This window comes from Malania oleifera, chromosome 4 (genome assembly GCF_029873635.1).
Source record: "Malania oleifera isolate guangnan ecotype guangnan chromosome 4, ASM2987363v1, whole genome shotgun sequence".
Lineage (NCBI taxonomy): Eukaryota > Viridiplantae > Streptophyta > Magnoliopsida > Santalales > Ximeniaceae > Malania > Malania oleifera.
Genome location: NC_080420.1, coordinates 117,767,406 through 117,780,742, shown reverse-complemented (window position 1 = coordinate 117,780,742; position 13,337 = coordinate 117,767,406).

Here is a 13,337-nt window from a genome sequence, read left to right as displayed (position 1 = left end):
AGACTATTGGAGCAGTAGAGGGTGACTCCGATAGCTATGACATGGGACCGGTTTAAAGATCTGTTCTTTGACAGGTATTTTCTAGCTACTGTGAGGGAGGCTAAGGTAGAAGAGTTCTTGAGTCTGAAGCAGGGACAGCTATCCATCCAGCAGTATGCAGCACGTTTTATCGAACTTTCTCATTTCGCCCCATACATTGTTCCTGATGAGATGAAGAAGACGAGGCAGTTTGAGAGGGGCTGGAGGCGGAGTATATTCAAGCAGGTAGTGGTGCTGCGGATCTAGGACTTTGCTGAGTTTATCGACAGGGCAGCCTTGGCAGAGGTTGGTGAGCGTCTTGATGCAAAGGAGCAGGGACAGAGGAAGAGATCTGCATCTACTGGCTACCAGCAGGGTCATAGACCGAGCCAATGGAGGAGAGGAAATCATGGCAGAGGGCGGAGGCAAGAGACGGGAGGACACGAGGTGCGGACAAGGCAGGGCCCTTCAATTTGTCAGACATGCAGTAGGAGGCACTGGGGAGAGTGTCGAGCTGGTGGTGTAGTGTGCTATCGCTGCGGTAGATCGGGGCATATAGTGTGGGATTGTCCTACCCCACCAGATGCAGTTCCGGTGTGCTATTACTACGGTAGATCGAGGCACATGGTATGAGACTGCCCTACTCCACCAGATGCAATTCCAGCTCCTAGGCCATACTGGGGAGGTTATCAAGCGCCACGTGGGGGCCAGTAGAGGAATACAGTTCCAACCAGAGTGTTTACTCTGACGCCGGATGAGGTTGAGACGGCGGGTGACGTGGTGACAGGTATGGTTGTTATGTTTTCTTTTAAAGTTATTGCATTATTTGATTTAGGAGCTACACACTCGTTTGTATCCTTGGGGTGTATTAAATTATATGGGACTGAAACAAAACTGTTAAATGTTGAATTGTTGGTAATCTACACCGATTAGGTTAGTAGTAAGGTGTAATAGGGTGCTCTGAGATTGTCTAGTTGATATTCAAGGGAAGGCTTTGTCTACCGATTTGATAGTGCTGGACATGCACGGGTTTGATGTTATATTTGGCATGGATTGGCTAGCAGTTAATTTTGCCAGCATAGATTATCATGCACGAGAAGTGATATTCAGATCTCCGTGGGGAGCTCCGGTGTTATTTGTGAAGAAGAAAGACGTGACTATGAGGATGTATATATACTACATTGAAATTAATAAAGTAATGATCAAGAACAAGTATCCTCTACCTCGTATTGACGATTTTTTTTACTAGCTCCAGGATACAAGGGTGTATTCGAAGATTAACCTCAGATCCAGCTACCATCAGGTAAAGGTGAAAGCAAAAGACGTCTTGAAGACGGCCTTCAGGACCCGGTATGGGCATTACGAGTTTCTTGTTATGCCATTTGGATTGACGAATGCTCCTGCAGTATTTATGGACTTGATGAACAAAGTCTTCCATCGATACCTAAACCAGTTTGTTGTTGTTTTTATTGATGATGTACTGGTCTATTCTAGGAACTATGAGGAGCATGAGACGCACTTGAGGCAGGTTTTGCAGACACTTCGGGAAAAGAAGTTGTACGCCAAGTTCAGTAAATGTGAATTTTGGCTTGAGAAGGTCGTGTTCTTGGGGCATGTTATATTTGGAGACGGTATTTCTATGGATTCTAGCAAGATTGAGGCAGTAGTGAATTGGGCTAGACCGAGAAATGTCCAGGAGATCAGCAGTTTCTTAGGGCAAGTTGGATATTACCGTCATTTCGTTGAGGGATTCTCAACTTTATCAGGACCCTTAACATGACTGACGAGGAAGAATTTCATATTTGAGTGGGACAACTGCTTTGAGCAGAGTTTTCAAGAGCTGAAGCAGAGGTCAGTCACAACACCAATTTTGGTTATCCCATCTGGGGGTGAGGGGTATGTCATTTATAGTGATGCGTCCTTGAAAGGACTTGGTTGTGTATTGATGCCGCATAGCAGGGTAATTATGTATGCATCTAGGCAGTTGAAAGAATATGAGAAGAACTACCCTACACATGATCTTGAATTGGCTACACTAATACACGCATTGAAAATTTGGAGGCATTACCTGTATGGCGAGCAATGTGAGATTTTCTCCGACTACAAGAGCTTAAAATATTTCTTCACGCAAAAGGAACTGAATATGAGGCAGAGAATGTGGTTGGAGTTGATTAAGGATTTTGATTGTACCATCAGTTATCACCCAGGGAAAGCGAACATGGTAGCTGATGCGTTGAGTAGGAAATTAAGGGAGCCAGTGTTGGAGGCTATGGGGATCCAGCATCCGATCATGATGGATCTGGAGAGACTCGGTATAGAGTTAGTAGAAAGTGATCACCCAGTATGTATTGCCAGTCTAGTGGTACAGCCTACTCTGCAAGAAAAATTAAAGCTGCTCAAAAGGAAGATCCAGTATTAGCAGAGGTGATATGCAATGTACAGATGGGTCAGGGGGAGGATTTCAGTATTGCAAATGACGAAGCTTTGCAATTTCGTTCCAGATTATGCGTTCCTGCTGATACTAAGATCAGGAAGACTATTTTAGAAGAAGCTCACAGATCTTTGTATACCGTTCATCCTAGTAGTACGAAGATGTATAAAGACTTGCGTAAAACATTCTGGTGGAGTGGCATGAAGAGAGAAATCACCAAGTATGTAGCCTAGTGTTTGACGTGCCAGTAGGTAAAGGCTGAGCACCAGAGGCCGGTAGAGCAGTTGCAGTCGTTATTCATCCCAGAGTGGAAGTGGGATCATATATCAATGGACTTTGTGTCAGGATTGTCGATGGCATTACATGGCCAGAATGTCATCTGAGTGATTGTTGACCGTTTGATGAAGATCGCCCCACTTTATACCTATCAAGATCAACTACTCCCTCAGCCGTTTAGCGGAGATCTACATTCAGGAGATAGTTCGTTCTCATGGAGTGCTAGTATCGATTGTGTCAGATCAAGATCCGCGATTTACATCACAATTTTGGAGGAGTTTACAGGAGGCTCTGGAGTCTTAATTATCGTTTAGTACGACATTCCATCCTCAGTCAGACGGGTAGACTGAGAGGACGATACAAATATTAGAGGACATGCTCAGAGCGTGTGTACTAGACTTTGGGGGTAGTTGGACTCAGTTCATGCCACTGGTAGAATTCGCATATAATAACAGTTATCAGTCTAGCATTGGCATGGCACCATTTGAGGCTCTGTACGGTAGGAGATGTTGTTCTCCTTTGTTTTGGGATGAAGTAGGTGAGCGGCGAGTAGTGGGGCCAGAACTTGTGCAGCAAGTGCTTGATAAGGTTCGACTTATTAGAAACGGGATTAGTGTAGCTCAGAGCCGATAGAAAAGTTACGCTGACCATCGCCGCAGGAAGTTAGAGTTTGATGTGGGTGATCACATATTTTTGAAGATAGCTCCGATAAAAGGGGTTATGCGCTTTGGGAAGAAGGGTAAACTTAGTCTTGGGTTTATCGGTCCATTTGAGATTCTAGATAAAGTGGGACCGGTAGCTTATAGGCTAGCTTTACCTCTGGTGTTGTCCAGGATCCACGACGTATTCCATGTGGCTATGTTGAGGAAATACGTTCCAGATCCTTCTCATATCATCAATTATGATGAGTTGGAACTTAGTGATTCACTAGGATATGAGGAGGTACCAGTACGAATTCTGGATAGGAAAGTTCAGAAGCTAGATATTAAGAAAATTCCTTAGGTAAAGTTTTTGTGGAGGAATCATGCTGTAGAAGAGGCTTCTTGGGAATCCGAGAAGCAGATGAGACAGAGGTATCCGCATCTATTCCAAGAAAGTTGATGGGATAAATGCAAGTAGTTAGGTAGTTTATTTTGCAGGTACATGTAATGGTTTAATTAGTGTAGTATTTTAGTTTTGGGAGAATGGTTTTCTTTTGTATATGTAATCTTCCAAGACTTGAAATGTAACCACGGTATTCCTCCGTCATAAGTGAGGGTAGGTAATAAAATGAGTAGACCCTTTCTCCTAGTTAAAGGATGGCAAGTTACGGGAATAGTAAATTTCGATGACGAAATCCTTTTAAGGGGGGAGGAATGTAGTAACCGGGAAAAAAAATAAAATTTTTTTTAAAAAAAAATAATAATATAATCATAATAATAAAATAATAAAATAAAATAAATTAATTAAATTAACAAGTAAAATGAATAGTATGCTAAGAAATATATATATATATATATATAAGTAAGTTATTATGATATATATTTAATATATATAAGTTAAAGGTATATATATATAAAGTTGCATAAACTTCTCCACGAAGATTTGCTTCAACTAGTAAGTAATTATGATATTAATATATATATATAATACTACAAGCTTCTCCAAGAAGCTTGCTTTAATTAGTAGTCATTATGATATTAATATATATATATATATATATATATATAATTGTACAAGGAAGCCCCATTGTTCTCTCTCTCTCTCTCTCTCTCTCTCTCTCTTCGATTCCGGGCCAGTTTTACGCCGGATCGACAAACCGAAGCCACCACGACGCTCATGGTGAAGTTTTTTGCAAATCTGCTGGAGCGGATTATTGGAGAAAACAATTTGGAAATCATCCCTAAGTTGAGGTAATGTTTTTTAAGCCAAATTTGAAATTGTGACAGTTGAGAAATGTGTTATACGCGTTGAAATATTAAAGTTTAATATTGGGAGTTTTCGTTTGCATTGGGAAGTTGGGAATCATCCTTAAGTTGAGGTAAGGCTTTTTAAGTCAAATTTGACTTAGTGATAGTAATAGAAAATGTTGTACATACGAAAATACTAAACTTTAATTCTGCGAGTTTTCATTTTCAGGGTGTTGAGTTGAGAACCCTGCAGGTGCAGGGGAAATTTTCTTAGGGGCATTTCAGAAATCAGGTAAAGGGATAAACTAAGTTAGTTTTGTTTTGAGAAAATGTATGTATATATATATATATATTTAGCATCTGATTTGCGGAAAATGTATATATATTTATATATATGTTTTATATTTGTAAAATACTGTGAAAATGATTGTATGATTGAATATGTGAAAATCCGTTTGTGTGGCATGAGTATAAAATGTATGAAAAACTATTTTCTGAGAATGTGATTATGGCACGGGTTTTTATGATGGGAAAATCAACGTACGGGCCAAGATATTTTGATATGTATATATGATTTGCCAGCGTACGGGCCGTGCTATATGGATGAGATTTGCCAGCGTACGGGTTGTGTTATGTGATTTGCCGTTGTACGGGTTGAGTTATGTGATTTGCCAGCGTACGGGTTGTGCTATGTGATTTTCCGGCGTACGGGCCAAGCTATGTGATTTGCGGGCCGTGCTATGTGATTTGCCGGCGTACGGGCCGATGATTTTCATGAAATATGTATATGTGGAAAATGATATGATTGATTTGATAATTATTGATATGAGATATCCATGTATCACGATTTTTAGTATATATATATGATATCAGAATTCGGTTGTCTTGGTTTAGGCTAGCACTTGTACGGTACCATTGCTATGTGTCCATGGTCCTCGTGATCATGATATCTGTGTTAACGCCGCTATACGGAGTGGTGTGAGATTGGATGGTTGATGTGGTTATCTTCAAGAAGTGTGCTATTATCGTCCCTAGTGTACAGACCAGTCTGGGTAGACCCATCGGACCTACAAACTACTGTTTGACTTGGCAGTGGTCGGCCAACCATTGTCAAGTCCCGCCTTCGGGCCACACAACCCAGTCATGTGGGGTTAGTATATGACAACAGTCAGCTAGCCTACCAGGATTGTTTTATGTTATTATTATTATGAGATGAGATATGTTATGAAAATGCAGTATGTTCTGCCATATTTTGATTTATATATAAGTTTTCCCAGATTTGATAAACAGTACTGAACATGTTATGTATGATATATTTTGAACACAAAATACTCATGTTGCCACACACTAGTATTAGTTTATTTCCCTTACTGAGAGGTGTCTCACCCCTAAATTTTATAAACTTTTCAGGAGCCCCTGATAGGCGAACGGGAAAAGCCCCGCTGACCTAGTGCTGGATATTTGCCCTTTTTGAAGGGTAAGATTCTTTTTGTAGGGACATTTAGATTTTGTGGAAAATGTCCCTAAATATGATTTTTGGGATGTATATACTGGGATACAGTGATTATAGTAACTCTAGTGTTGTAATACACATTGTGATGTATGATATGATGGTATGTATATGATTATACATTTTTTACCGCGTTGGCTTCTATTGTATGTTCTGATGTATCCCTTATACCCACGGGTCTAGGTGGATTGTGACCTGCTGAGCTAGAATGTGAGACGTGTGGTATTGATTTTATGATGATATTATTATATAAAAAAAATATGTGGAAAATGAGCAGGTCGTGATAGTATGTTTTGATAACTTATTTGGGAAAATCTATCGAGTAAAAATACAGGATTTTCAGGTTACAGTTTTCGAGAAAATTTGGGGATTTCGTGTATCATCTCTGCTTTGTTTGGAAAACCGTTCATTTTGTTTAAAATGTATTATTGAGATGACTGTTATCCATATTTGCATAAATTGTATACTTGAAATGGAAAACGATATGATTTGCCGTAAATCAAATAAGTGTGGTATGTATGGTTGTATGTAATTGTTCCAGGTATGTTCTAAAACAGTTATGCGGCGCCTTATTACCGTACGTTGATATGTGTAGGAGTATAAGCTCCAAAATGATTCGAGGTTTTGCGAAATCGGCTAGTGGCAGCTAATTACTGTGCCGAAATAGCTATGTGGTGGCTAATTACCGTACGTTGCGCCATGTACCGGTGTGAAAACCATAGGCGAGAGTGTCCGGCTCTATATCCGAGGGTGTGAAATGTTGTAATCCAAAATAAAATAAAATTTATTTAAAAAATAATTAAAAATAATATTAATTAATTAATTAATTAATATTATTAATTAAATATTATAATATAATAAGAATATAAAATATATATATATATATATATATATATAAATGTATATCAGTGGTTTCCTGAAGGATCAGGAAACATAAATTTTTATTTTATTTTATTTTATTTCTTCTTCTTCTTCTTCTTCTTCTTCTCAGTCTATGCACGCTTCCCTCATATCTTCTCTCCTACCCTCCTCCATCTCGTCTCCATTATTCGGCCGATCAAAAATTCGAAAATACTGTTGGGTTCTACTCGTCGCCACCGACATTTCTAATAGAGCGGATATGTCGTAGTAGCGGTGTAGGCATATCTCCTCTGGGGTAAGGTCAAATCTCAAACTTACCTTAATTTCTCTTAAACTATAAGCCCCATTAACGAATGAAAATTGTCAAGAGACTCGTGGGGAGATTCTCTACAATCTAGCCGGAGCGAGTTTTCGAATCGGAGCTTTGGGATCCAATCCTAAATCGGGGGTAAATTTGATAATTTAGGCTTTTATTAGACTATTTAGGGTATTCAAAATTTAGGGAAATTTTAGGGAAAGTTACTTTAGGAATTATGATGAATAATATGGTGAAATTTGAATTTCAGGATTCAGGGGTTTTTGAACACTTGGGGTGTAGGCCGGGGTGTTGGCGGGCTTTTTCAAAAATCAGGTAAAGGGATTAAGTTAAGTCAGTAATTTTATGAAATTTGAATCAATTAAATTGTTATGTTTATATAACTTTATTTATTTATTTATTTATATTCATTTGGAAATTTAAAGGGCCATTTTGAAAACCAACCGTTCATTTTAGATTTTACAAACCTAGGATATATGGTATGGTATTTTTGAATAAAATGAACGGTGGAAAACTTGTTTGTTTATATGAATTTGTTAAAATGTGGAAAATCATGTGGCAGATGATTTAATTTATATGGATTATTGTATATCTGGATTTGGGATTTTAAAATACTGAATTACCTGTGAAATACCGAATTATTTGAGAAATACTAGAATGCTTGTGAAAATACTGAAATTGTTTATGAAATGTAGGTGTTTGAATTAATGGCCAATGGCCGGGTATTATTTGATTGGCCAAGGGCCAGAATTATTATTTGACGGTCGAGGGCCGAGTTTTAATTGATGGCTATATGTTGGATTGTATTTTGTGGTCGGGGGCGAGGTTTTTGGAATAACAGGAAATATATGTGAATTGATATTTTAAATGGTGATTTCTATTATCTAAATTGCATGATATGCTTTAGGAACCCTGGGGACTAGTGTATTGTGAGTACAGTACCGTTGCTAGTCAGACCATATGCACCCACACTGTTTGGATAGAAGTGTAGGGGGTCCAGCCGACTACCTACGTGAGGTTGAAGTAGGGGTGTCGGACCTACAACTTTGCTGTGGATGCTTGCATATGTGTTTGCAGAGGACGTTGTTTTTGACTTTGTTTGAGCTGATCACCCAAGCTTAGTCCAGCCTTCGGGCCGCACAACTCGTGCCATGGGGATGTAAATGATGTGTTTGTCACAGGTTGTGCCTTATATGCATATATGTTAATTTATATGAATACGGTTAAATAATAAGATAATTTTGAGGGCTTACTGAGTAAGGTGAGTGCCTTGGTAGTAGTAATGGTACTAGAGCAGAGGTGTAGCCACCCTAATTTTCTTTAATATAAAATGTAATATAATGAATAAATGGTCAACCTGAACCCGTGGGTAACGGGGACACCTGTCATCCACAACGAAAACCTAAACAGCAGTAAAAATAAATTCTCAAACATCCAACCACAAGACATAATACCAGAGTTTACTATATCATCAAAATACTGTTACTATATACAACCTCCAAAAAGTCAAAATAAAACTAGGATCAAATAACAAAAACTCCCGATCCTAGTTCAACGTTTACCCTTCTAGTAGGGAAGCTCCAATCACTCAATGGCGGCCCTAGCTCGCCGGTCTTTCTGGATTTCCTGAAAATCATTTAATGTTCGGGGGTGAGACACTTCTCAGCAAGGGAAAATAAACTAAATACAACTGTGTAGTAACATGAATATTTAATGCAATTATACATATACAGTACGTTTCATAAATCGGGAAAACATTCATCATATCATACTAAATAATCATACATTATCGTATTTGCTAATAACTCATAATGTACATAAAACATCTGTTATAACTGTATACTAAAAATATACCCAGGATAAATAGCTAACGGGTGTCATGTATTACCCCCCATAACGGGTTGTGCAGTTCGAAGGTGAGACCCGACAATGGCTGGCCGACCACTTTCGAATCAAATATGTTTGTAAGTACGATGGGCCCGCCACACCCTGGTCTGGACTGCCAGGTGGACGTCTACACTCTACTGAAAGCCACATCGACTATCCATTTCCCATCCCCTCGTGGGATGGTTAGCACTAATCTGACATAGATATCTGATCTACAATATAGCTACGGTACCAAGCTCCTGAACTGAACTAAACTAACATCCGAGTTCTGATAACATATAGTACATGGTAATATAACATCTTTCATAATTTCATAAGTACGGCCTCGTGCCGAAATCATACAAAAATACGGCCTCGCACCGTTATCATAAATACGGCCTTGTGCCGATAACATAAATACATGGCCTCGCGCCAAAATTGTTTCAGGTATATACATTTTGAAAATAAATCATTTATCTTATATTCATCAAAATCATCACAACATAACTCATCTTTTCATAATACCTGAAAACATGCTTTGCTCGTAAAATCTTTTATATCCTAATACATTTCACGTAAAATAATATCCATGCCACACATGTACTATTAAAAGTCATACTTCATATTCTAAAATCGTGATTTTCTGGCATCTCATACATACATATATATTTTAATTATCATATCAGTATTTTCCCAATCATACATTCCATTCGTAATAAACAAATATAACATATGCTTTTTTGAAAATAGACTTACTCATAATTAATCATAATTTACATGGAAATTAACTACTTTAGTTTATTCCCTTACCTGACTACTGAGAAAGCCCCTAAAATATCCTAAGCTAACCCTCGTATGATTTCCTGATCAATACCCTAAAACTCAAAACTCCCAATATTAAATATCAGTATTTTCATGCGTACATCATTTCCTATAATTACCATAAAGTCTAATTTGGCTTAAAAATCCTTACCTCAACTTAGGGATGATTTCCAACTTCATTTTCCCAACGATCCGCTCTAGCAAACTCGTAGAGAACTTTGCCAAGAGCATCATGGTGACTTCGGATTGTCGATTCGATGTATATTTGGCCCAAAAATGATGAGAGAGAGAGAGAGAGAGAGAGAGAGAGCCGAAGGGGAGAGAAAGAGAGGGCAAAGATGGCTTAAGAATGAAGATAAAAATCAGATTTTTGATATATATAGGGTCAAATTCATCGACAAGACACGTCACCTCGTCGACGAGTCCTTCATTAAATTCGTTGACGAGACCCTGTATTCGTCGACGAAATTCAGGCTGCCTCAGAACCCCTCTCGGTATTTTCTCGTCGACGAGGCCCTGTATTTGTCGACGAATTTTCTTCTGTACTCGTCGACGAAGTCTACGGCCTCCTTCTGTTTCTGTTTCTATTTCTCTCCCTCTTATTATTAAAATCATATTATTATTTGGGTCACTACAAGAGGGAAGCTACTTGTATGGGCGGGTAATCTTCCCTATCCTCGGCTAATTGTGTGTGTGAGTGTAAAATGAGAATGTTTTCATAAATATGTTTATCTACTTAGTAAACTAGTTATTTTTTGTACACTAAATACGTGTTGGCCACACACTGACATTAACTTAGTCTTTCCCTTACTGAACTATGCCTCACCCCTACTTTACAAACAGTCTTTTCAGGGAATCTTATGGATCAGGTCTAGTAGGCTAAAGGAGTCGGGCTAGTGGTGTGAATTTTATGTAGGTAGTGTGTAGATAAAGATTTTATTTTTGTTTAATTTTGTGAGATGTAATTATGTGAAAATGGATATATTTTTGTATAAAGATAATTAGAACTTTGGTAATGTAATTCGAGAATTTTATATTTTATTTCTGTTGCGTATGTGTATTTTATATTTGATGAATAAGGTATCAGATACACTAACGTCACTAAAGTAGCACTCCGGGCCCATGTGACGGGTCGGGGTCATTACATGAAATATCACTACGTATCTCGGCTAGTCACCGAGGGGTGTGAGCTACACTGTATAACAATGTAATCACTGTAAAGTTCGGGTTTTATGGAGTAGTTGCGTGTTGGTAATGTAATCACTGTGAAACTTTGAATTTATGGAGTAATTGCGTACTGTTGTGAGCTACATCGTGTTGGCAATGTAATCGCTTGAAGTTTCGGGTTTCATAGCGTAGTTGCGTATCAGTGTGACGACACTAACCGTATGTTTTGGGTATCGTATGTACTGGAATGCATTTGTGAAAATACTGGAACTGTATGAAAATGTATGGAACTGTATGAGAATGTTTTTGAACTGTATCGTATTATATAGTGTTATGTTTTGCATAAAATAACACTGGTATACCACACACTGATATAACCTGCTTTCTTCCTTACTGAGAGGTGTTTCACCCTGAATGTACATACAATGTTTTCAGGTCCATCAGATAGCCGTATTTAGCATCCTAGCGATCGGAAGTGGGGGTGTCGTTAGCTGCCGTTAGTGCCTGCTTAGGTACGAGTCTTGTAACTGGGTTGTCGTGATGGGTTTTATTGACAACCGGAGTATGTACGGTATTTGTGGGATTGTATACCTTATTATTGTATAGGTTTGTGTATCTAGTTTTGTATAGACTCCAGTATGGTATGTTATATAGACAGATGAAACATTTTCCGCTGTATAACTGATGAGTATGGATATATTTGTGTATGTGTGTAGGGCATCCGTGTACCCCACGAGGTCGGATCCTTTTATTGTATTGTATCATGTATATTTTAATTGATATAGAAACAAATTAGGTTACTATATTCACAGCGGGTTCGGGGAGTGACATTGAAAACATTTTTTCATAAAAAAGACAAATAAAATATTGATTCAAAAATTAATATTAATAGTTCAAAATAACTTAAATTTTTAATATTAAAAATAAATTATTGATTAAATAAAATAAATACAACTATTTTTCTTGTTCAATACAATCTTACAAGATATATGTGTTCTATACTATTCATTAATTATTAAATATGACGTTCCTAAAAAAAAAAAAAAGGGGTAGCTCGGTGCACAAAGCTCCCGTGTATGTGAAGTTCGGGGAAGGGGTGGACCATAATGGGTTTATAGTGTTTATTAATTATTAAATATGATGTTCTTGCTTTAACTTTTTTTAAAAATAAAAATAAATTCATTAGCCCGATACAAATGTAATTAAATTAACTTTGTTGGAATGCGATACAAATGATGGAGACATTAAAATAGTATTTAATTGCCCTCGTACTAATTGATAAAAAAACAAACTCATGCCAAGCAAGGATTTCCTATGTTTGATAGTATGAATTTTGAGCATTAAATTTAAATTTGAGCAAATTTATAAATTTAATATAATTTAATATTATATTTTATCAAAATTTTAAAAAATATAAGGGGGTGTTTGTTTGATCTAAATGACCTCTAATTAGAGATTATCTTTAAATTGGTTCACTGAATAAATGAATTAATTAGACATCAAAGTGTGTAGCGGCAGTTTTGAATTTTCTTAAAATTCCTCTAATATGACTAGGCATGGAAATAGGATTGCTCAAAAATGTTTGAAAAGCGAATTAATCCAAATTGAAAAATCCGTTAATTGATATGTTTAGTTTGGTTTCGGTCTATAATTTTTTTTTATGATTTTTGGAATGTTACTCAAATCAAACTAATATATATATATATATATATATATATATAAAGACATATGGTTATATATTATTGGTAGTTTAGGACCTTAGGGAAACATAGTGTGTGGCTAACCACACCGGATCAAAACTCAAAAGAAAAGTAAACCCTCAAACTCTACTACTGCACGGTTGCTCTCATCATCAATTCTCATTTTCTCAAGTCTAAACTCTCAAGCCTTCAACCTCCAACCACAGCCACCCTCCCTTTCCTCCGTTCTTTGACGTCCATCGCCACCCATTCGATCACCAGCCAAGCAACACAAATGCTTGCCAGTCGCTGCCGCCATCTATCACCATCTTGCTAGATCTTACTTCCCTCGCCATCGCCACCTTTGCCGCACTCTCATGGCCATCTTGTTAGATTAGGTCTCCTCTCTTGGTATACCTCCCCTTCAACTCTTTGTCCAACACCTTCTTCAAATTTTGATCATGTGATCTTACTTGTAAGACCAGATACAAAACCCCGTAGT